Genomic DNA, 26,167 nt, shown 5'->3' with positions numbered 1-26,167 from the left:
CTTGCTCCAGGTAAGTGGTACAGCTAGAGTTTAAACACCTATGTAGAGCCACTAGGCTGCGTTACACCTGCTTCAGGTGAGTGAGAGGAGGCAAAATGAAAAACTGCGAGATGAACTCCTGTGTATTTGCCTTGTAAGGGTATAGGTCTCTTAATCCTGATAAAATGGGAAAGAAATTATTACGGGTTGAAGAACCCTGGATAGGAAGGACTTCTTCCATGCGCGGCGTGTGCTTCTGCAGCAGGTGACAGGTCCTCAGATAGCACCGTGCTCCCCCAAATTGACATGGCTGTCGTAGCAATTGAAGTAGTGAAGTATCAAATGATCACATAGCACATTCTCTGGGCTTTACCTCCCCTCAAACACTGTGCTTGTTACATTATACATTTCTGCTACCTTTAATTTTATGCTCTCTTACTAGAGCAGTGAATTACTAGGTAAAGTCGTAACGCAGTTTCTCGGCACAAGTGTGCTGTGTCAGTTGTTGAGTACATCCTACAAACAGTCACTTGAGGTAGTCAGTGGAATTAACAATGCTGAAGCCTGGAGTCTACGCCAATCGCCTTCTTTTTCCCTTTTGAGATATTTACAAATTAGCTATTACTTTGCCAATAGGTTCACCACTTTATTGGAGCAATTATTATGTCTGGGGTTATGTTAGACATGGGACATGCAGGGGAGAAAAAGATGCTCTTCTCTCAAGGAGACTATCGTGTAAGGAAGACAGATGCATAACTACTTTGGGGAACATAAATACTTTCATATTGTGTGTCTGATATGCCTTTGGTGCAGAACTCTGTAAAGGAGTAAGCAAAGCAAGCACAAATAAACATTTCTCTCACTTTATGTCTTCTGTTGTTTCTTTGAGTCTCTGAAGTTGGGTAGTGTGAGGGAGGGGCTGGTGGGGAAAGGAACCAGTGATAGCTAGTGTTTCTAAAACTAGGAAGGTACCCTATTTTGGTGAAAATTCAGGAGACACTGTCTTATGGCTGCTTATGTAAGTCGGTTTGGTTTGTGCCAGCTGAAAGGAGGGAATACTGATTTCATTACTTTTAAAAATGCAATTGCTTTTTATTTCATTGTTTTCTTTGGAGTTATAGGGACGGGGTGTTGGGGTTTAAAGCGATTTCCTTGTGCTGGTGATATTTTCTGGATTCTTTTCGAGGCTGCACGGAAGTGTCAGCACTGGTCTATCCGTGCTCTCCTCCTCCAGCTGCCTCCGTCTGCTCTCTCCCAGGCCTCCGTGCCACACCCAAGTGGTTGTCAGCCAGAGTACCTCTTGCCTGCTGGGCTTCACAGAGGTGTTACTGGACCTAATGCTCCTGGAGCATCTGTAGTTTATTCCGAAATCCCAGTTTGGTGGAGGTTTGTGCTCTTAGCTTGGATTTAATCATCCATAAGTAGTGGTCAGTGTTAACCAGAAGCTATGGGAGGTAAGGCACCTAATGTAGGCCCCTCAGAGAGAGGTACCTCGTCCTTTTTCATCAGAATTTGATTAATACTCCTGTTTTATATACCAGGAGCCTAATATAAGTAGTTATGAACTTCATTAGTAATTTATATTGGCAGATTTGACGTGTTAGATATTAGCACTTTCTTCCACCATGAGTGTTAACTTGATTCAGTTAATGAGTGTCCTCTAGGAGGGAGGACGCAATCACCTTTTACCGAAATAGAAAGGAAGAGAGGACCCAGATTTTGCAGGGAACTGGATTAAACGCACTTTAATGAGCTTAGCTGGGGCAGTGGTGTGTAGAGAAGGAGTTAATAGGTCTGGGGAGGGGAGAGTATCTCACTGGTTTCTCAAAGCTGATTCATCCAGGTGCCAAGAAAGCTGTAGAAACCCACAGGGGAATTCCCCGGCTCCATTCCATTCCTCTTTCTGATATGATCTTAGGCCAACTTATTTGCTGGCTAGCCTTCCAGTGTTGTTAGCATGGAGGCGGTCTGTACGTTCTCCTGAATGGCAGACTATATGGCTGGTGTTTTTGGGGGAAGGTGCCACAGCCAGAGCAGGGTGCCATAGAGAGGACTGATTGTTCATTTGTCCAGGTGAATGGTCAGGGCTCACCCTGCTTTAGAATGCTCTGGAGGCGTGTGGCCAGAAAGTGCATTTGGAACCAATGGAAGGGAAGAGCTAGGTGGATGAAAACACGAGGCCCTCTGAACCATGTGTGGTGTCTGGAGAGGTGGGAGTTGTAGGACAAGGTTTGTTGGAAGACGGAGGGAAACAAAAGCTTTGCCTCGACTTCTCAGATGTGTGGGCTTTGGTATGTAACTTCCGTGGCTGACTTTTCTCCTCTCTCTCTCCTGTCACAGTCACCCAAAGCCACTTTCATGAGCTCTTGGTTCATATCAGCTTTCCTGTGAGTCCTCCAGGCTCAGGTAGGGTTACCCCCCACCCCAATTTGTGCTTCCATTCACAACTGACACTTCTGCCTTACATAGAATTACAGTTGACCCTTGAACAACACGGGTTAGGGATGCTGACCCCCAGCAGAGTTGTTGAAAATCTGCCTATACTTTTGACTCCCCCCAAAATCAACTACTAGCAGCCTACTGTTGACCAGAAGTCTTCCTGAAAACATAAACAGTTGATTAATACATATTTTTGTATGCTATATGTGTTATACACTGTATTCTTACAATAAAGTGAGGTAGAGAAAATGTTATTAAGAAAATTATAAAGAAAACAGATTTATGGTGTTTATTGGAAAAAAAAATCTGTGTATAAGTGGACCCGTGCATTCGTGCATTTCAAACATGTGTTGTTCAAGGGTCAACTGTATTTATAATTGATTACCCAACCCCGCCTCCCCCAAGACTAAGCTTCACAAAGGCAAAGGTCACAGTCCATTAGCATCCTCAGCTGCCAGCACATGCCTGCCACACAGCAGGTGACCAGTTAGTATTGGTTGTCCAAGTGCGCGGTGGCCTGACAGGGGCAGCCTTTGGAAGTGTTGGTAAATGGAATCATCCTGAGAATTTGATAAAATGATGATGGTTATCAGTTTGCATTCTTAAAAGTGTGCACTTGAGACTTCTAAGTGGCGATTTGTTTGCTTAGCCGTTTACAGGCTTTAATCTGTCCCTGTTTTTTTTTTTTTTTTTTTTTTAAATGCATTTTCTACTTTGACCTTCACAGTGATCCTCTGAGGCGGATATAGATCATCATTTCCGTTTCAGCCGAGGAAGCGTAGGTTTCACAGCCCTTAACCTAGGGGGTGTAGCTGGGACTGGATGACAGATCTTGTGACTCTACATCTGGTACTCTTTCTGCTATCTCATGTTGCCTTCCCCATGTTTATTGAGCACCTACTATAGACCAGTCCTTAATATTTGTTATCTTATTTAATCTTCTATCAGTCCTGTTGAGGTAGGTATTATTATCCCCATCTTACAGATCAGGAAATGGAGGCTCTGAGAGGTTAAGTAACTTTTCCAGGGAGACACAACCAGGAGGAGGGGCTTCAAGCTCAAGCTCTCTAGTGCTAGAGGGTACAGCTGTTGCCTGCAGGGAATGCCAACTGAAACCTTTTTGTCTCTTCTGGAAGGGAATGGGGAGCAATGCTTGTCACGTCAGAAATTCTGGTTGATGTCTTAAGTATGTGTTCATTCCAATATTCAGAGCTTTGTCACAAATACTGTATTTAGTTAGTGTCAATGAAATGCCAGGACTGTGCTTGGGATAGAAAGATGAATAAGGTAACCATATAGAAAACTATGACAAAATAATATGTTATAAATGCCCTCAAAAGGTCAAAGTAAAGTGCTGTGGGAATGTAGAGCTGGGAGATAACCAACATTTATATGGTACTTTATACGTTCTCTTGCTTTAATGTTCACTCCTATTTGTACTGTTTCCCTCCTTCCCTCCCCCCTTTTCTCTTCTTCCCTCTCCTTCTCTGCCCAGTCAGGACTGAGGTAAAGACAATGGCCGGTCCAAAGGCCACCTATAGGCCACTGGGCCTCAGAAGACCACCAGTACAGGCATTTGCCTGGCCTGTTTTGTACATAAATGGTGTAAAAACAGAACTGTCAGATATTTAGATCTATGGCTTTTACAGAAATTAAGAATTGCTTTTCTTTTATTTGGTCAGGTCTATGCCTTTTCTGTTGGCTCCCTATTCCTCTGCAGACTAAAAATGTCTCATTACCTCTCAAAATCATTACCTCTCATTACTTCTCAAAATCATCTGAAACGGAAACTAGAAACTGCAGCAGAGTTTCTCTCCTCAGCTCTTCATCAGAGTCCCATATCTCTTGAAGACAGTAAAAGAACATGCGCTCCTCACCTACATCTGTCTATACTGGGAAACTCCAAGCAACGACACTTTCTCTAGCATCCTGGGGAGGGAGAGAAGGGAATACTGTCAGTGCTCCTTCGTAGGTCAGAGATGTTGACCCTTTAAAAGCCCTTCTCCTAGCTTAGACTGTTATGTGATTCCCATGGAACCTTGTCGACTTTGACCGTACAGTGCTCAGAGACCAGTCCCTTGGTATCGAGGGGTGGCAAACATTTCTGTTGAGGGATGGTAAGTTATTTTTTGACTCTCCCTGTAAAAGCCATTCTGTCTCATGTTGCCTCAGCCAAGGAGATGGGTAGGTTCTGGTACTTCTTGGTCACCCCATGCCTTTAATGAAGCTCCACTTTGCTTTGTGTGTTAGGACCCCAGGGTACATGGATCCATTCCGTGTGTTTTTAATCCATCAATCAATGTACACAGGTTAAGCAGTGTTCATGTGGGACTTGAAAAGGCTTCATGAAATGGTACTCTATTTAAAAGCTTTAAGATATCTGCTGATTCCCCCAAAGAATTGGGGTTGGAGTAGCAGTTGTGTTGAGAGAAGGCTGCGTCACTGTGACTTAGTCCACTGTCTTTGTGGGGCGGGGGTAGGGAGGGCCACAGGACTCTGGAGGAATGTGTTCAGACATCTTCATTCTCACAGATGGCACTCCTTACTCAGGTCCCGCAGAGATGCATTCTGCCACCCTTCCTGCTCTGACCATGATTGGGGAGTGGGGAGTGGACGTGGTGGTGGTGGTGGTGATGGCGGGCGTGTTGGGGAGGAGGAGAGGGAAAGGCAGACCAACACTGTAACTTTAGTCTTTCTTCTCTTCTCTGCTTTTCTATATTCTGAATTTTAGGATTTGGATGCACGTGGACATTTAAGATGTTTATGTTACATAAACGAAAGCGTACTTGCTTGTTGGGAGGGACATGTTTGAGTAAACTAAGTGATATTTGGAGTCACAGTGAGGGGTGGGGAGATTCTAGGGGAGACCCATTCGGTGTTGGTGGTTTTCCAGCTAGTAGAATAGTACCATCGTTCTCTTCTCAGACACAGGTTTAGCTCTTTGGGGCCCCAAAAGAGAAATCAAGATTAGTAATGAAAAATGCTTTTGGCACGCTGTGGCTTGTATGGGAGGGAAAAGTGACCCAAATTTGTACATCCAACTTGAATTCTTAGTAATTGGAGGTGGCTTCTCATGTCTCTTTCTGTTTAACTATAAAACTATAAAAATGGGTGCTGTTAATTTTAGACGTCTACTACTCACAACGCCAGGTGAACAGACTTGTACATTAACAGCTTGGGCTAATCCTGGGAGCAGTCTGTGCTCCTTCACAGGGAAAGGTGCTGTCACAGTTTTCACAGTCACCATGTGGCCCTCACTGTGGGAGGGCACTCACAGCTCTGCACCGAGGGGTAAAAAGAGTGGGGGATTAAGACTCCGGGGTTGCAGTCCCAGGTCAGCTGCTTACTGGCCGTGTGAACTCAAAGAAATCGTATCTGTGTACATTGAGACGATCTTATTGACAAAAGAATTAGGCCATTACCTCCAAGGTGTTTTTCTAGCTCTGGATTCTGCGATATCTGCTCTTCACATGTAGACTTCCTCCCTAACCATTTTTGTAGGTCTGAGTTTTGAATTATTTACCCTTTCCTTACAATCAGGGTTCTCTCCATTCTTCTTGTCCTTTTACCTCCTCACTCATGCCATGTGGCTCTTAAAGAATGCAGCAAATTGATGTGGAAAGATAGCCCTGATATATAATTAAGTAAAAAAACTTCTACTTGCAGAGAAGTATGCATGGTGTGATCCACTTCTGAAATAATAACGATCATGATAGTAACATTAGTACAAGTCCACATCTTTTATTTGAACTGTTGGGACAAGATGTGTTTCTGAGTTTAGGATTTTCCAATAGGGTATAGGGTAGCATATCATCTGTTAAATAATACCTCCACTGGGGGCTGGGAGGGCACCCTGTAATAAAATACCTCAGTGTTTTTGCAGTGAAACATGAATATCCACGCTAAGTGGGATAAATGAAGGTTACGAATTGCCCTAAGTCAGGTTAGGTCAGATTTTGACAACAAATGTCTTAAAATTTGGGGGAGGTTTTGGAGCTTTTTAAATATTAGGATTGTAGATAAAGGACGGTGAACCTGGATGATTCGTATAGCCAAAGGGAGGGAAATCTGGAATATTATGCACCAAATTCTTAGCAATGATTTTCTTGTGTGGAGAAGTGGGGTGGGGTTATGAAAGACTTTCATTTTCCAAATTATATTTTTTTCTAGTAAGCATGTATAATTTATAATCAGAAAAAAAGGTTTAAAATGTTCTTACAATAGCTAGAAACACATTTAACAAATCTATAGCAGTGTTTATATTAGGACGTTGAGATTCGAATGACTTCTTTTCTCAATTTTATAAACTTCGGTAATATGATTGTATTTCACATGTTTTTTTCTAGATAATAGTCTTAGAAAAAATTTTAAAAAAATACGTGATAGTAATTAAAAATTCAATGGTGGAGTTGTCCCTTGGGATCCCATGTGAGAAATCAGGAGCCACTTCCTTCTTACTGCGTTGTAAAGCACATTATACTGACTATTATATAGAAATAATCACATGGAGGAAGCAAATTATGGTAGCAAAAATATGATGTATGGGAAAGCACTTTATGAAAATGTAAGGCCTTACAGAAATATAGGTGCTATTGAAGTTACGTTGCAAGTCTTAGGGAGCCCGGAGTGAATGGAGTTAGTGGGAATGGGTTTTGTCTGAAAACTGGTTGGAAGAATTCCTTCAAAATAGAAGGAACTTGCAATGTTATATATGGAATGTAGATAGAATGATTGATAATTGATCATTTCATTTTTATCAGTTGATACATACAGACCTATATTATTCTTAATTTTCACACTTTTCCGTATTTCTGATCAAAATACACTTGTTGTCTTTACCACTTAATTATATAACTAGTTTTGTATGTTGCTGCGTAATAGCTGCATAAATATTTCAGTCACTGCTTTACATAAGTTGCTGTCTTCCTGTTTCTAATTTGGTTTTGTTACACATAACACCTCAGTGTGACTGTAAGTCTTTGCCCGCTCTCTTCTCCACTATCTAGGGGTTGATTTCTTAGGAAACATTTTTGGGATGCATTAAGGACTTATACTTTATTCGATGGCATTTATTGAGCACCTACTAGGTATGAGGTGCTGGAGATACAAAGACACATTTTTTAGGACCTATGCACGAGCGGTGTCCATTTTCTGGAATTCTTTCCCTATCACCTAGTTAATTCCCAATTAAATTCCACATCACCAGGTGGCTTTCTATGAGTTTCCCAAAGTAGTTTAGATTTTTCTGTATTTTTCCCTCTCATTTAATCACAATTTTAAATACAGTTATTCGGGGATTATTTCACTTGTGCTCTCCTCTTAAACTCTGAGGACAGGTCCCGTGTCTGATTTATTCCCATTGGAGCACTCTATACCTAGCACATTGTACCTGGCATATACTAGACACTCAAATTTCCCTAATAAGTGAGTGCTTGAATAAATGAATTAAATAAACAAATTTTTAATTGTGTTCCCTGCTTTGAGAAACTTAGAACATTAGAGCTGAACAATGGATGGGACTGATAATTTCAATGGCGTGTAAATGCTTTATAGGAAATAAACGTTTTCCCCCATTGCAATGAAGTCCCTGGAGGACTCAATGACAACATCTTATTCAGTGTTTTACTACTTGACATTTGCCCATACTCTGAAGTTGGAGTGGGTTCATCTTGAGTCTTTTTCTGCTAAAGCTGTTGCTTTTCTGTGCAAATACTTCTTTATCTGTCATTGCATTGTACACCATTAACATTTACTTTTTAGACATCTATGTTTTCTTGTTCTCCTCTTATTAAAAAAATATTCAGGACTTCTTTTACTGGTTTTATCTGATAGCTCTACCTATTTTGGTATTTATTCCCAGTTAAAAACTGTTAGTTCCTTGAGGGAAGGGATGGCTTGATTTCCACTAGGATCTAATATAGATTCATGCAAAAGAGGGGATTGGTTATAAAACTTTGGTAGCAGCCTTTAGAAGATCTGTTTTCTTATGTATGCTTTAATCTATCTCTTGGATTAAATGGAGGAGTTTTTTTGTTTGTTTTTTGTTTTAATGGATGATCATCAAATAAGTATTTAAGTATTAGACAAAAACTTATTTTCTTACTTTTTTTATTAAAAACATACATTAAATAATTTTAAGGGAAGACTTTGTATTCTCATTTTAAAGGTTGAGGTCTCTTGACTACTATTGCCCTGATTTATTCTTTGCTTCATGGGTGGCTTCTGAATTTATTTCTTGGAATATTACTACTCAGGGCCAATGTTGTCCGTATTGCTGTGTCTTGATTGTATTTGTTGCCACTTCCACATTCTAGCTGAGCTGGAATCTGGAAGATCTCCGCCAAAACACATGTACAACCCAGACTGAATTTACAAGTGTCACTTGCGAGAGAGGCAACCTCAGGCCCATGAGACTCAAATGAAGTCTCCTTTAATGATAGATCTCCTTGTACATGATAGAAACTGGCAGGTGACTCACCAGGGGTGGAAGCCTGGAAAACAGCCTGCTGAGGAGGGTAGTCTTTCCGGTAACACATTGCCACCCTTTTGAAGCATCCAAAGAACCTGAAGAGCAGGAACTGCCAGTCAGACTGACTGAACGCTTGGCATTCTTTCATGGAAAGATGACAACTCATCCAGGGTGAAAGAGGAAGTGGAGGGGGACACAGAATGGAGTGACCTGACATTTCCATTGTTTATAGGCTGCCAGCTCTAGTGCAGTGGTCATTCAGGGAAGGGGAGGTGTTGGAATCCTGTACTTCTATTGTTGCTGTCCTAAGGGGATGTGCTGCGCCATTTTGTCAAGGAGGGGACTTGTACTTATCCTTGTGTTGCCTCAGAATTCACATTGCTTGTGATTGCTGCTATTTCCCTACACGGAGCCCTGGACTCCACTGATTATAAATCTAGCATCATTTTAAGAACTGGGATTCTCCAATGCCAGATTTCTGAGACATTTGAGAGCCAAAAGACCTTTTACAGGCTATTTCTGGCTATGCCACTAACATGTTTTCAGTGTCAGTTGATTTTTGTCTCTGTTTATAAGCTTACATAATAAGAATCAAGGGATTTAACTACAGCAGAAGTGTGATTTTGATAATTTATCGAGTGTAGGGTTTGGGAGGTCTTTGGGGAAATTATCTTCTTTAGTTCCTTGTTACTATGGGTAGAATCCACCCAGGAGTAGAATGAAGACTTTAGTGGAGAACCAGTGGCAAGGAGGCTTCCTAGGGAATGGTGCGCCATCTGAAGACTGGCCAGTGCCCTCAATTCTGTGGTATGTCTGTACTTCTGCCATCCTTGGCTGGCAGCACTCCAGGCCCAGGCTGAAGTCAGGACTGCCTTCTCCACACCTGCACCTGAGCTGCCACGTCATGCAGGGAGATTCTCAGGTGGTCAGGTTGGTCCTGCCCATTTCTCTCCTCTCCTACTGAACGATTACTCCAAGCAGTTACTGGTTTTCAGAAGGCCTCTCCCCTCTCCTCATTCAGGTGACCTTGCATCTGAGTTCAGTAAGACACTAGAGACTTCCTAGAATGATCTCTATTTCCTGTCCTGATGCCTGCAAACATGGGTAGTCACAGTTACCTCACCTGCTTTTCTCCAGGTTTCTCCCACCTCCTTCTGCTTCCTCCTAGGCCTTACTCTATTAATTATTGTGCCTTCCTCTCGAATTTTCAACCATTGCGTCTTTACTTGGATGGACTCATAAAATATTCCCAGTGTGTCCCAGTCTTGCCTTTCTCGTATTTACTGATGATCTATCTCTTTGTCAAATGCAGGGGGTGTGCGATCCTCCTTATTGCCCTGCACCTCCTCGTTGCATTGGAGGTACCGTATGTACTCTCTTCTCCAAGAGTCTTGGCTTATAGAAGGGATGGTCCATGCTTCTGGTTTTCCTGCTGCGTCTCTTCTTTTACTCACCCCTTGCTGTTGGTGTTCCATTTTGGGAGTGTTGCTCCTCTCTTCTCACTCTTCTCCTGTCTGGCTTCAGGACCTCCATCTGCTCACTGGGTTTTCATCACCATTTATATGCCGGGACCATCCAGCTCTCTGCCTTGCACTGCAGGATGGTGTCCAGCATCTGCTGGTTATCATGTGTGTATCTAAAAGGCTCTTTAAATGTACCGGGGCTGAATGCACCACTTTTCCTCCTAAGCCTCCCCTTTCTCCTGCCTTCAGAAACTATATTGCACGGTGGTGAAGTTTTAGGCTCTGGGATCATCAGATCTGGATTTCTGTAGCTCTGACACTTGCTTGGTGTTTGGTCTTGAACAAGTCATTTAATTCCCAAACCTCAGTGTCTTCCTTTTTACAATGGGGAATAAAAATAGTGTTAGGTTGGCGCAAAAGTAATTGTGGTTTTTACCTTTATTTTTAACCTTCTAAACCGCGATTACTTTTGCACCAACCTAATACTTCTGTCAGAAGGGTCTTATGAGATAGACCCTAATGCATCTGTACAGCGCCTGGCTCAGAGTAAGAATGCGACAAATACGATCAATTACTGGTGGTGTGGTCTCTTTTAGTTCCTCTCATCCACTGAATCATCCTTAATGCCTCTCTTCTTTAGCTCCTGTATCCAGCCAGTCATCCAGTATGGCTAATTTCTAATTACTGTTCATTTGCTCATTCTGGAAATTTCTGAGTTTCCTCTTGTCTTGATCCTCACCACCACTGCCTGCATGCAGGTGCTCATTGTTGCTCTCCAAGATAAAGCCACAGTCCCCTGCACCTTTTGTCCCCATGTGCTACCAGGTGGCCTCTCTCTGTCTAATAGGACCTCTCCCCTGGTTGAAGCCCTCTGGTGATTCCTGTTATGTGCAAATCAAAGATCAAACTCCTTAACATGGCATCCCCGGCTCCCCCCTGGTCCTTGGTGGCATTTAACCTTTTTTGTCATTACCCCTCCGTTCAAACTTAATACTTGAGAAGCAATGTCTTGTGTTCCCTGTGCCATGCTGTTCAGGCTATGTCTCACCTTTGCTATCCACACTGCTTGGAATGCTTTCTTCCCTGCTTTTGCTTTACTAACTCCTCATTCTAAGGACATTGCTCAGATGTTACCTCCTCCAGGAAGCCTTCTCTGACACTCCCAGGACAGCTTATGTAGCTTTCCAGAGAATCTTGTCATTCTCTGTGCCCATTATGCACTTACGAAAGGTGTGACAATTAAGTTCATGGACTCATCCTACATACCTCATTGCTGAATATCACTATGGTCACCTTCGAAGTGCTGCCCTTGGGAAGCTATGCACCGATGCCAGCACCTAGTCCACCCTGCAAAGCAATTTTGGAACTCTTTTTCTGGAATGGCCATCAGAGCTGTCATCGTATTACCCTTGATGTCCTGAATGTCATCAAAATGTCTTCCTTTCAAAATTTCCTTTATCTTTGCGTAAAGAAAGAAGTCATTGGGGACCAGATCAGGCGAGTAGGGAGGGTGTTCCAATACCGTCATTTGTTAACTGACTAAAAACTCCCTCACAAGACAGTGCCGTGTGAGCTGGTACATTGTTGTGATGCAAGAGCCATGAATTTCTGGTGAAAAGTTCAGGTGGTCTAATATTTTCACGCAGCCTTTTCAGCACTTCCAAATAGTAAACGTGGTTAACTGTTTGTCCAGTTGGTACAAATTCATAATGAATAATCCCACTGATATCAAAAAAGGTTAGCAACCTCATTATAACAAGTTCGTGAACTTAATTGTCAGACCTCGTACCGTGTTGGACCATGATCTATTTGTGTATCTTTCCTTCCAGCACAGGGCAGAAACTATGTGTCTTTCAACGTTATATTTTTTTGTGCCAAGCTTGATGCTTGACATGTAGTAGATGCTCATGAAATGTTTGTTAAATGAATGGCTGAGTTCAAAACTGAGCAAACCTGCAAATGACCTTGGTTTCCTGTTTGTGTGAACCGTAATGTTCAGGGTCAGGAGTGAGTATCAGCAATTCAAGCCCTGGCCGGGCAGCCACAACTGAAGTACACATCCTAATGTCCCTTCCTCTGAGTCCTTAGTCCCAGATGACAGTCCTGGATTAAGACTGTCAACTCAGCATTGTGAGAACCTGAAAATTATTCCTATGAAGAATAAAAGTATTTCACGTCATTGGCTTAATTCTTATGTTTTTCTTGTTGTTCGTAGAGAACACTTTAATATTTTAAAAACTATGGTTATGTTAACACTTTCTATTTGCATGAGAACTTCCCTGAGGGGAGATACTGCAGGTGTAAAGTTTTCTGAGTAGTGTTACACCACGGGGGAACTACTTTCCATCCATATGTGGAGACAGAGAGCATGTATACTGAGACAGAACTTCTTTAGAGATGTCAGGTAGACTGACCTACTTTAGAGACTGCTTGTATCCTAATTTTCTAGTTTAAAAAGATGATGACTGAGCACTGAAAAGCTTACGACATTTTAGACATTTTAGAACTGTGCTGCCCAATACAGTGACCAGTAGCCACATGTAGCTACTTAAGTTTCATTTGAATTAAACTTAAATGAAATTAAAATTTCAGATCCTCAGTCACATGAGCCACATTTCCAGTTGTCACTGGTAGCCACATATGGCTAATGGCTACCATAGTGGGCATCATATAGAACATTTGTATCGTTGCAGAAAGTTCTTTTGGACAGTGCTGTTTCTGAATGTTAAGGGTCTTTTTAAAAAATTTATTTTATTCATCTTTTAAAAATTTTTATTAAATTTGTTGGGGGTAACATTGGTTAATACCATTATATAACTTCAGGTGTACATTATAATATGACATCTGTATATGCAGTTGTGTGCTCACCACCACCCAAAATCTAGTTTCTTTCTGTTAATACGTATATATTTGACCCCCTTTACATTCTTTTTTTGTTGTTCTCTTTCTTCCACCACCCCCTCCCTCGACTCCCGTTCAAGCTGTTGTTTCTCAGTCTCGTTGTGTAGGACACAGCTCCCTGGCCCAGGCTAGTGTTGTGAGTCTTGCCATCTCTCTGGCTGAGGCAGTCGGTCATCAGTTGTTGGTCGGCCGCTCACAGCAGCTCTTGCCGGCTGCCGGCCGCTCACGGTGGCTGCTGGCCACTCACGGCAGCTCACGGCAGCCCAGCTCCAGGGAGAGCTGTTGTTCACAATCTTAGCTGTAGAGGGCGCAGCTCACTGGCCCATGTGGGAATCAAACCAGCGACCTCGGCGTTAGGAGCACGGCGCTCCAACCACCTGAGCCACTGGGACAGCCTCCCTTTACATTCTTCATCTTCTTCCCACCCCTCTCCCCTCTGGTTACCACATTCTGTTGTCTGTATCTATGGATTTGTGTTGTTTGTTGCTTTGTGCTTTATATCCCACATATGAGTGAAATTGTACGGTTCTTTATTCTTTTTCATCTGACTTATTTCACTGAACATAGTACTCTCGAGATCCATCCATGTTGTCACAAATGGCAATATTTTATCATTTTTATGGCTGAATAGTATTCCATTGTATATTTGCCCCTCATCTTCTTTGTCCAATCAGCTGTCAAAGGACACTTAGTTTGTTTCAATGTCTGGATATTGTAAATAATGCAAGAGTCCTGATGGATAATATCAAAACCACCTCACCACAGAGGGAGTTTTACAGAGCTATGAAATAAGAATTCTTACTGGGAACACCATATAATTGCTATATCATTTTATGTGGTGTATATTGCATTATATCACCTTATCATTTGGGGACAACAATATTCAAATTAACAAAATAATGTTATCTTGTTTTCCTGGAAATGTTTTCTTATATAACTCAAAAGGGAAAAGGAAGAATGTGGGCTGAGTAATAGATTACTTTTTTCTTTGCCTCACATTGTCAGAAAAACTCAGAGGCTAAAATATACCCTGGAACTAAATATTTACATTTCTTAAAGAAAGTGCGTGTGTGAGTTTTTTGTTTTGTTTTTATGAAAGGGAAACAAGGAATTTGTATTGTTGGGTAACATAAAAACACTTAAAAGCAAAAGAAAGGCAAGATCTTCAACTTTCTTTCATCTTCCTCCCCAGTTGCCTTATGGTTTAGTTCAACTGGAACCATGCTAGGACGCTCTTGTAATACCACAGAACTCACTAGAATATTTCACTGTGGAGAAACATCTTTTTACACGGAATACCTTGGATACCACTACCATAGGGGAAAGGGAGGGATTGGAACATCATTCAGAAAGAAAAGAGTGACAGATCTGTGCCATGTGTCTCTCACACACAGTTAAATTGACCCAAATTTCCATGCGTAGGGAAGTATGAGTTATACCATGATTAAAGACCCTGGGAGACCACTTGGATGGCTTCTGAAACCCAGTTCAGAGGGGGTGGCAGGTGAGTTTTTTTTGGTTTATAGAATGGTGTTTAGTTTCATATCAGCAGCATTTCCCTAGCTTATTCAAACAGTGTCTGTGGAAGTTCTTAGGTTTAACTTTTTTGGAGAGGAGGGATGTGAGCTTGAGGGTGAGGGGGACTGAATTCCTCCTTTTAACTTCCTGTGCCTTTGTCCTCACGAGGTGCCTCATTATTGAGGAACAGAATAGAGGACCTGTAAGCTGGAGTATAGTGCAGGGACGTTTGTACGTGAAGGTTGTGTATTCTAGGTAATAATCACAATGGTTGTTATAAGGTAAGCAAAATGGGTTCCTGACCAACATTTCAAGTTTATTTTACCCATGAAACCTTTACTTACCAGTGAAACACTGGAATTTCAGAAAGTTAATTATTTGTGGAATTTGTTCATGGTTTTTCTAAAATTTTCAACTGTCTTCTTTAATCATAATGAGGCTCATTTTAATACCCATTTATACTCTTTTGAGAGGAGGCAGTACAGCCTAGTGTTTGAACTTGGACTGTGGAGCAAAGAGACTGGGGATGGAAACCTGTGACCACTGCTTAGACAAGTTATTTAAATTTCTGAACCTTAATTTTATAATCTGTATAATGGGAATAATAATGCTTACCTCATAAGCAAGAGAAGGATATTTCCATGTGTGGAATAAAAAACTAAGTCAAGTTGACTAATTTTCAGAAAAACCTTTAAAAATGAACAAACATGCCATATCCCATGATCGTTTTTATGATTACACTTGGTCATACATTTAAGATTTTCCACTTAGTATTATAAAACTATAAAGAGGAAGGACTCTTGGTGAAATCAGTGAACAATCTCAGAATCTGTGCTACTATTAGGGAATTAATCAGAAAACAAAATTGAATGTGATCAAAGAATGTTTTAATAGCAAATTCCCTTTTAAGATAAATTGCTGTATTATTAGATTTGAAAGAAAACAAAGGGATCAAGGGAAATGAGGAAACTAGGAAATTCAAAGGATATTCATAAAAAAAACCCACCCTTGATTATTTGAACTTTTTGCTGTTTTGAATAATATCATTGTTCACTGATTTCAATCCAGCCTAAGAGAAATAATGAATCCAGCTTATCTTCCACAGAGTTTTTTGAGGACTGACTACTCAGTTTTGACTGATAACATCCATTATTTCGTGTTTGTAAAAGTCAGGTTTCATGTGACGCTGACACAGAGGAGGTGGAATAATCGAGTGTTCCTCCCGAGAACACTGTGCAATGATTATCACAGAAGGAAATAAAATTCCCTTTTTCTTAATGCCTGGGCTGCTTTGGCCAGCATTACTGAAGACGTGTGTTCTGTTGAAGCCATGTGTTGATGACCCTCTTTGCATCTGCTGCTGGGTTAATCCCCAGAGGTACAAGGATGGGTAAAGGATTGTTCCAACCTTGGAGACGCATATCACCTAGAAGGGGATATGGCTGCGAGCATAGGCGATACCAGTATCAAATGATGAGTGCCATGACAGAGATCTGGGAGAGTTGGGGACAACTCTTCTTAGGGCATGTGAGAAAAGGGGAGGTAAGGACAAGGCTTTTTGGGGCAGTCATCTGAACTGAATGATGAGTAACACTTAGATGAGGAAGAGGCAAGAGAGAAGGAGAAGGGCCTTCTAGGCTAAGGGAAGAGCATGAGTTTTAATGCTCTTCCCTGTGTATGCTTGTAAGTCCAAGCCTTTCAATGTTAGTTGAGTATAAAGCACGAGTGGTACACCGAGGGCTGTAAGGGGAATGATGTAGTTGGCAGGCAGGCCATGAAGAGGCAGGTATACTATGTGAGAGCTCAGAGTGTCTGCTCTAGCTGATGTGGAGCTATTGAAGAATGAGGGTAAATGATCAGATTTGTCTTTTGGATGCTCACCATGGCAGCTTGGTGGATTATGGACTTGAGCCTGGATGGCAGGAAGCTATCATGATTGGCCAGATGAGAAACGATTAAACATACAACAAAGTAGTAAAAATCAGGCCTGGGAAGAGACGATAGATTTGAGAAGTGCCCAAGATGTGAAGTTTAACGCCTTTGATCTATTGGCTATAGGAAATGAATGAGATGAAAGAGACCAGAATGACTCTTAAAGTTATGGTGTCATTATGGATGTAGGGAATGTAGGAGGAAGAATTGATGTGGGGACCAAGGTGACATATTGATTTTAAAGTGTACATCAGCCAATTGAATGTGAGTCTGAAGTTCTGGGAAGATGGGTGGCTGAGATATGAGTCTGGGAGACATCCACGTAGAGGTGGTAGTTAGACCCATGAGTAGTTTGATGTCTAAGGTGAACACAGAATGAGGAGGGCCATGGACAGAGGATGGAGTCCTAGGGAACATCACACAGAAGTGGAAGGGTGGATGAAAGAAGACATTGCTATAGAAGAGTGAGAAGAGTGGGTCTGAAGATAGAAGCTCTAGTCACATATAAGGTCTGACAATTAAGTTTGAGGACTTGTTGCAACGATGTTGCTAACCTTTTTTGATATCAGAGGGATTATTCATTATGAATTTGTACCAACTGGACAAAGTGTTAACCACGTTTACTATTTGGAACTGCTGAAAAGGCTGCGTAAAAAAGTTAGACCACCTGAATTTTTCACCAACAATTCATGGCCCTTGCATCACGACAATGCACCAGCTCACACGACACTGTCTGTGAGGGAGTTTTTAGCCAGTAAACAAATAACTGGATTGGAACACCCTCCCTACTCACCCGATCTGCCCCCCCAATGACTTCTTTCTTTACCCAAAGATAAAGAAAATATTGAAAGGTAGACATTTTGATGACATTCAGGGCATCAAGGGTAATACAACAGCTCTGATGGCCATTCCAGAAAAAGAGTTCCAAAATTGCTTTGAAGGATGGACTAGGCGCTGGCGTCGGTGCATAGCTTCCCAAGTGGAGTACTTTTGAAGGTGACCATAGTGATATTTAGCAATGAGGTATGTAGCACTTTTTCAACAATGAATTTGCAAGCTTCCTTGTCAGACCTTGTAGAAGCCAGGAGGAGCGGAGACTTTTAAGAAGTTTAAAGTTGAGATAGCTAACCCTACATCACCATAAGCTTTTGCTAAAATTATAGGCAAGGTAGAATGGGGTTGGGAGCTTGAAGAGAATGGAGACTATTTGGAATATTCCACTCAGCGAAGGATATGGAAGATGAGCTGATCAAGGAAAAGTAGAAGAAATATGAAGGTGCTGAGGCCCAGCCAAAATTAGGAACTGAATGTACAATGACCCCAGTGTATGTGGCTCCCCAGCCTCTACGCAGGAGCAGAGATAGCAGATGATGAGTTTGACCGGGGGTGGAGGAGGCGGGTTGCCAGTCAGACAATAGCAGAAAAGCCAGGTGTGAGGACGTTGGGGTGCTGGTAAGGGTTAGGACGGAAATGTGGCCAGGAGGAGCCTAAAAAAGGAACTGGAAAGAAACAGTTCATGGCCTTGGAGGGCTCTGTACAGTCAAAGAACAGGTATAGTGAGAAAGACAGGAGGCTCTAGGGTGGTGTAGATTTCAGGACAGAGCAGTTCCAGGGTGTGGCCATGAAAGTGGGTGGCAGAAGTGGCCTGCTGGGTGGAGGATGGCCCACAAGGAAAACTGTGTAGAACAGGGACTTGGGCGAGTTTGTAGGATTCACACTGAATTACAAGACTGAATGTGTAGAATAAAAAACTGTTTTTGGCTATTTAAGAACGTGATAGAAAGGTGTGTGTCCTAAATATTTTGAGCAGCATCTTCCTAGATGCAAGGGCATCTGACCTAAGTATCTCTGAAGATCCAGTTGGGATTCTTTTGTCTGTGGAAACAAGTCTGACTTTGTCTCCCTTTAAGGAGGAAAATAGGAGAAAGCTTTTATAATGAATATAGTTTATGTTACTACTTTATATATTTGTGCTTTGCAAAGTTATTTCATTGTTTGCTAATCAGTTTAGTTTGGTGGTTCTGTGTGATCTATTAAAAATCAATTTTAATTTGTTAGTTTCTGCAGAGAAGGTAGGAGGGAATATATAACCCACATGTTTCACTGGGGAAGAGAATGTGTTATTAACAAAAAGAACTGAAAGCTCTAAAGTAAATTTAAGTATGTTATTGTGCTAAGAAAGGCAATAGATTGATGCCGAATTATATGCACTTCTGTGCACTCCCACATAAGGTTTCACTTTATATATTTATGTATCTTATTTTTTTTAATGTATTGGGGAGTATGGGGGGACAGTGTGTTTCTCCAGGGCCCATCAGTTCCAAGTCGTTGTCCTTCAGTCTGGTTGTGGAGGGCGCAGCTCAGCTACAAGTCCAGTCACCGTTTTCAATCTTTAGTTGCAGGCGCGCAGCCCACCATCCCATGCGGGAATTGAACCAGCAACCTTGTTGTTGAGAGCTCGCCCTCTAACCAACTGAGCCATCCGGTCGCCCCCACCACAGCTCAGCGGCAGCTCATTGTCTTCAGTCTAGTTGTGGAGGGCGCAGCTCACTGCTCCCATGTGGGAATCCAGTCGGCAACCCTGTTGTTCAGAGCTCGTGCTCTAACCAACTGAGCCATCCGGCCGCCCTCATGTATTTGATTTTTTTAAAAATTGCAGGTATCTATGCCTTCTAAGATGAAAACAAATAAAATATCATATTAGCATGTATTTTCTGGTCTCCTATGATGTGTTGGGTGGTGCGGGGACAAGAAAATGCATAAGACTTGATTCTTACCCCCAAAGAGCTTCAGATTTAGTTGAAAAAAACAAAATATAAACAAAGGAAAAGTTAGATGATTATGCAGGATTTAAATAGCACGACATTCCATGACTAATGGACAGATGTATTCTTCAGGCAGCAATTCTACAGGAGTTCAAAAGAAAGGTTATTTCAAGGTGTGGCAGCAAGGGAAGGATATAGTGACTTTAAAAAATGAAGAGGAAGAAGGAAAGGGAATGAAACTTGAGAATTACTGAAACCTTGGTCTACAACTTCTGCTTTACCTTTTGCCTCAATTTCCCAATCTGTAAAAGTGACTGATGATGCGTTGCCTCCCAGACTATCAGAAGGTGAAACAGTGATTGCAAAGCTCTTTGCAAATAAGTCCTGGTCCTTTCATAATGCATAGGAGGTACAAATTATACCTTTGGAAAATATGTAAAGTTCTAGACTAGGTTATCATTTCTGTTGTTTAAAGTTACTAAGTAAGACGAAAAGAATTAGCATTTTGTCAAAAGTTTGCACCCTTTTTTCCCCCAGTAAGGAAAGACGCATAAAACTCTGAAGACATTTTAAGCAAACTACTAGACATATTACTACTTTGGGAAGAAAATTGTTTCCGTGGTCATACATCCTTTTTCATTTCTTTATTTCCTTGAGAAAAGATAATGATTAATAAGGAAGCAAAACAGGCGAGGGGCCACATCTCAAGTTAGGAGGAACATATTTTGTAATTCAGCCTGCTCACCTGGCATCCTTAAGGAAATTCTGTGGAAGTTGCAGATTGGCTGATGGCCACTTTGGGTGAACCTTGCCTGGCCTCTCGCATTTTGGAGACTACGGTTTCAGAATTCCTGGCTTTCCTGAATAGAAGGACCTGGTGTCAATCATTTCAACTTTATAGTTAATTGCTTTGGGAATGTGAATGGTATGTATTAGGCAAGGAGGGTTGTACTCAGACTGTAACTAATATGGACTCTTACACAACAAGCCATCCTTCAACGTCTCTGCATTCCATGTTTATGCGTATATTTATGCTTGCCTCAATTGCCAAAGACTTTGAGGAATTTAGGGCTCCTCGGGCCCTTAGCGTGATGATGATGAAAACTGGACCCTAGAAGTTTAGCCTTAAATCCACTGAGAGTGGCTGTCTGTCTAGGGAGGTGGCCCCACCTGCTGTGGCCTTGCCTTCTCTACGGTGACAGCAGTAAGATTTGTACTAAACATGAAATTTCTGAAACTAATATTTTGAGTAGGGAACTCTGTTTTTCTGAATACATCCACTTCCCTACATATTCCATCGCTCCACCCCTTCAGTACTTCTGGAACTGGTGACTCAAGGATCATAAGCAGGAGTTTTTCCTACTTTGGCAGACCTAGAGCTAAGAGAAGGCAGAAGTTGTGACAGAAATGTGTGACAAAGAACAATAGGAAAAGAGGAGAGAGACAGGACGGTGAAGAAAGCATACATTAAAGCCACAGAGACAGGGTAAGTCAGCTAGTAATTCTCAAAGTGATGTCTACCCCTACCCTTACCCCTACCCGAATCTAAACGCCCACGTGTGACTCACTGTCTTCAGAGGACACGCAAGGAAAACCAATATGCGATGGTGCTACTTGAGTATTGCATATGGGTGTGTATGTGTCAGAGGTCAGCCCTAATGTTATTGCCACTGAGGTCACGCTGGGTGAGGTCACGTGCAAGAGGCACAGCACGCCTGCGCTGCCCCTTAGCATGCTCTCCTCCCATGATTTCCCTATTTTCAGCTCCCAGCTTGGTGCCTGACACACAGTAGGTGCTCGATAAATATTTGCTGGATGACTAACTGGATGAATGGGTTATGACTGTGGCCCCTGTTGGAGGTTTTGTTACCTGAATCATTTTAGAAAGAATGAGATGGCTCAGAATGGCTTTGTGTCCTGCTTGAGATTTTCTTGTAACAACTGCAAATAATGTGTTATCCAGATAGACTGGAGGTTCTTAACCTGGGCCCCTTGGAGGAGCCTCCAGGTGTCTGAGAGCCTCATGAAATGGGATGCAGAGTTAGGATTTTCTAAGGAGAGGCCAGAGGAGTCTATGACCCAGACAGGCTGAGTAGCAGTGCTTGAACCCAGCCCAATCCTCCCATGGGCATTGCCCTCTAATTCCAACATCTGCTATAGGTTCCTGACACTCACAGCGCTCCCTTTGCTCCTCCCTTGCTATTTATTACTGAATTACCCCTCATTATGAAAAAAAGAGAAGCCACACCTCCAAGATGATCTTGACTTTGAGCCTTGTGTGTGTCCTGATGGGGAGAAGGCTGGCACTCTGCTCCCTTCCTGATTATTTATGACCCTCGGCCTAAGGCCCAAGATTAGGAGACTCCTCCAGACTGATTTGTAAGGAAAACCTTTAAAGGCAAAGCTGGCGTTATGGAGTCACTGCTCAGCAGACACATGGATGTGTATGAAATAACAAAGGAAGAATAACTAGGCCAGAGGTCAGAGGACTTAATGCTGAAGTGCCCTTTGGCAATTCATGCAACTCTCCTGTAGGTTTTTTTCCCTCTGTAAAACTAGGGCTAGTGCTAATTACCTTCTGACTGTGGACTGAAAGCTAGAGTGTGCTATGGAGGTTTGAACGTTTTTGCAATTGAAAAAATTAAAATAGAAAGATGTTTGATGATTAATGGTCATTTTTCCCTCCTAAAATAAATTCATTAACATTTTTTGCAGCCTTTGAAAATGATATATTTAATATAGGCATCCGAAGCACAGTTGATAATTGGTACGTATGGAGAACTGTTTGAAGGATATCCAACAGTGCATGCGTGGCATGCATGCGTGCATTTATTCATTATTCATTTATTCAAAAAATATGTAGAAGTCTTTACATGCCAGGCCCTGGGAAACATACTTTAGCCCATGCTTCCTCTCGACACCCAAGCTGTGTACTTGGCCACATGGTTTTGGGTTTTGTAAATCTGCTATACTCTGAAGAACGCTGCTAGAATTTGCTGTGTGAAATACAACATTGACTTATTGTTGGGATATTTCGAGTGCGCCCTATGTGAAGATGTACTAAAGTAGTGGTTCTCAAACTTTAGCCTGCCTCAGAATCACCTGGAGGCTCTGTTAAAACACAGATTTTCTGATGTTTCTGATTTCATTAGATCAAGAGTAGAGTTTGATTTTTCATTTCAAAGAAATTCCCAGGTGATTCTGGTGCTATTGGTCCGAGGACCACACTTTGAGAATCGCTGCATTAGATATGTTGTCTTTACACCTAAGGGCCTTGGAAGCTCTGGTCCTCCTGATAAATCAGTGTGGTTTCATTACGGTTAATGTGAATCATGTTTATCATGCTCGTTCCCTTTTTGCTTTGCTTCAGAAATTCAGATTCAACTTTGTAGCTCAACTTTCATAAAAGTTAAACTGCTTATTACATTTAAACTTGGCCTCAGCCTTGATCTCCCATTTCATTTTCCCCTTTCTGAATTTTTACCTGTTTATATTTTGCAATTTTATTATATAAATTCCTGTAAACTGACTCTGTTTCGTGGAATATAGTATATACGTATATTGATAAATATGATTGCAGGGTTTTCTTCCCGGGCATTTGGCTTCCGAATCAACTCCAAAATATAAAATGTTTTAACTATTTAATGCATTAGCTGTGGGAGTAATTTCTCCAGAAGGGTTGGATTATTCCTTATAGCATGTAAGCAAAATGGATCAAAAAGGAAAAATTGGATGAGCAGGTAAGAGAGTTCTAATATACAAACTTCTAGACAAAAAATGCAGTTTTTTTTTTAAAACCAGTGCATAGCTAGTATGATCTGCAAGCAAAAATTTGTTTTTTGGTTTTGTTTTTAATTGAGAAAACCTTACTATAGTCATGTGCCACAGAGCAATATTTTGGTCAACAGGGAACCACATATGTATATGATGGTGGACCCCTAAGATTATAATGGAGCTGAAAAATTCCCATTATATAGTGATGTCATAGCCATTTTAAAGTTTAGCACAACACATTACTCACATGTTTGTGGGGATGCTGGTGTGAATAAACCTACTTTGCTGCCAGTCGTATAAAAATGTAACACATTACAATTATGTACAGTACCTAATACTTGATAATGATAATAAACGACTATGTTACTGCTTTATATATTTACTATACTATACCTTTTATCGTTATTTTAGTGTGCCCTTCCTACTGATAAAAAAACAAGTTTGCTGTAAAACAGTATGCTGTGTTTCGCTGGCAGCAGCCTCATACATCTCATATTTACCGCGTCTCTTGATTACATCATTTTCTCTTGCTCTTGATTTAATCTCACGTTGTTTTGTACAGTCACATGCTGTACAGACTTGTAGCCTAGGAGCAGTAAGCTACACCATACAGCCTAGTGTGTAGTAGGCTGTACCAGCCAGGTTTGTGTAAGCGCACTCTGTGCTGTTTGCAAAACAATGCAATCACTTAATGATGCATTTCTCAGAACATAGCCCCATCATTAAGTGACACATGACTATAAAAAAGCCAACTGTACAGTTTCTTTGGTTGTTGGATGAACAGAGAAGGGATAAGTGGTGAGAATAGTGGTTCCCAACATTAGGGGGCATTCGCATCAGTCACCTGAGGAGTTAGTTAAATGGGATGCTGGTTTAGCAGGCCTGGGCCTGGGGCTTGCGTTTGTACTAACGTTATGAGAAGGTTACAGCTCAGGGGGCTGGAGAAGTTCTTGCTCTTACACCCTTAGCATTGGGGAGAAAAATGAAAAGCAGGGCTGTCTTGAAAACCTACTCCAAGTCTATCCATTTTTTGGATGAGGAGTCCCTGTTCAGATTTTCTGCAACTGTTTGTGAAATCAGATAGTGTAATGGGCATGATGTCATTCGCATTACACAGCCTTAGCTCCAAAAAAATACTCATTATGTGAGGTGGTGGTTGGAAGCAGTTTGTAGCTAGTTTCATTCTCACTCTCCTCTCTTTGTTTCTCTTCTACTTTTAGCTTAAGGGAAGACACTTCATTAACAGCTTGTCTGAAAACAATTTGGAGAAAGGGAATAGGAATACTTCTTAAAATAATCCTTGGGGTTCTCATGGTGGGCCTTCTCCAGGAGCGTGGAGTAACACTAAACGTTGCAGTATGAAAATTGGCCCAGAGTGGGATGTACTAACAGCTCACCAGATGGGGAAAGTTGGGGACTGGACAACTTAACATTAATATGCTGATGTTTCATGCAAAATCTAAAAAAGATCAAGCATCCGTTTGCACTGCTGCCTCTGGCTTTCTTGTCCTCTGTTTAGTGAAAGAATCGTATTTATCACTTGTAGTATTGTTACTAATTCAGATTTTAATTTCTCTAAGATTTACCGGGATTTAGGGCTCAATGGAGGCAGTTTTTATTTAAAAGTCATTTTCCTTAAATAGACATTTTATTTTAGAATAGTTTCCGATTTACAGAAAAGTTGTGAAGATAGTATAGAGAGTTCCCATACACCCCAAACCCAGTTTCCTGTATTATTAATATCTTACTAAGGTACATTTGTCACAGCTAATGAACCAGTAACAATACATTATTACTAACTAAACGCCATACTTTGTTCAGCTTTCTTTAGTTTATACCTAATGTCCCTTTGCTGTTTCAGGATCCCATCCAGGATACCGCATTACATTTAGTCCTCATATCTCCTTAAGCTCCTCGAGGCTGTGACAGTTTCTCAGACTTTCCTTGTTTTTGGTGAACTTAAAAACTTGAGGAGTACTAGTCAGGTATTGTGTAGAATATCCTTCAATTTGGGTTTGTCTGATATTTCTGTTGTGGTTAGACAGGGGTCCTGGGATTTGGGGGAGGAAGACCACAAAGGTAAAGTGCCATCTTTCAATACATCACATCAATGACATCATTGCCTATTACGTACATATGTGTTTTCAACATGACTTACGACTTGATGTGAACCTTGATCATGTGGCTGAGCTAGTGTTTATCAGCTTTCTCCCATAAAGTTACTCTTTTCCCCCCATTTCCATACCATACAGAAGGAAGTCACTATGCACAACCCACATGTAAGGTGTGGAGGGTTGTGCTCCACCTCCTGGAGTGGAGGAGTGTGCACGTACAGTCTTTGTTATTCTTCTACTTGAGAGATTTGTCCCCCCACCATTTATTTATTTATTTAATCATTTATTTAGATCAGTGTGAACTCTTGGGTATTTGTTTTATATTTTAGGTTATAATCCAACACTACATTCTTTTGTTGCTTAAACTGTTCCAGCTTTGGCCTTCTTGAGCTCTTTCAGTTGGCCCCTATGTCCCTTTTGGACATACCCTCATCATTGTGGGTTTTTTTTTTTTTTTGCACTTTCTTATTCTTTTTGGTACTATAAGATGTTCCAGGCTCATTTTATATGTTCCTTTTCCCATCCCTAGAGGAAGCCATTTTCCCAAGAAATCCTAGGTCCTTTTATTGAATAGTGGTAGAAGAAACCAAGTTCTGGGTATTGGGTGTCCTTTTTGCTACTAGTAGGGGGCGTCATTGCTTCTAGGTCCTCTTAGCTGATGAAACAAGGACATAGAGGTATGTATATGAATATGACTACATATATATGTATATATACTTATATATATATATATTTCTATATATATCCATCTATATCTACTCATATATTAAGCCAAACATGACTTCATACTGATGTCTCCAACTCCAGTGCCGT

At 41.4% G+C, this 26,167-nt stretch overlaps 1 protein-coding gene across 1 annotated transcript in view; it reads left to right on the top strand.

Annotated features, from left to right (window-relative positions):
• PRKCH (protein kinase C eta) overlaps nucleotides 1-26,167 on the top strand; it is a 214,035-nt gene that overhangs the window by 22,185 nt on the left and 165,683 nt on the right. The gene's annotated exons all lie outside the window — the stretch shown is intronic.

This window comes from Rhinolophus ferrumequinum, chromosome 6, assembly GCF_004115265.2.
Source record: "Rhinolophus ferrumequinum isolate MPI-CBG mRhiFer1 chromosome 6, mRhiFer1_v1.p, whole genome shotgun sequence".
NCBI classification, from domain to species: Eukaryota; Metazoa; Chordata; class Mammalia; order Chiroptera; family Rhinolophidae; genus Rhinolophus; species Rhinolophus ferrumequinum.
The sequence above is the reverse complement of the archived record's forward strand: the minus strand, read 5'-3'. Positions and strand labels throughout refer to the sequence as shown.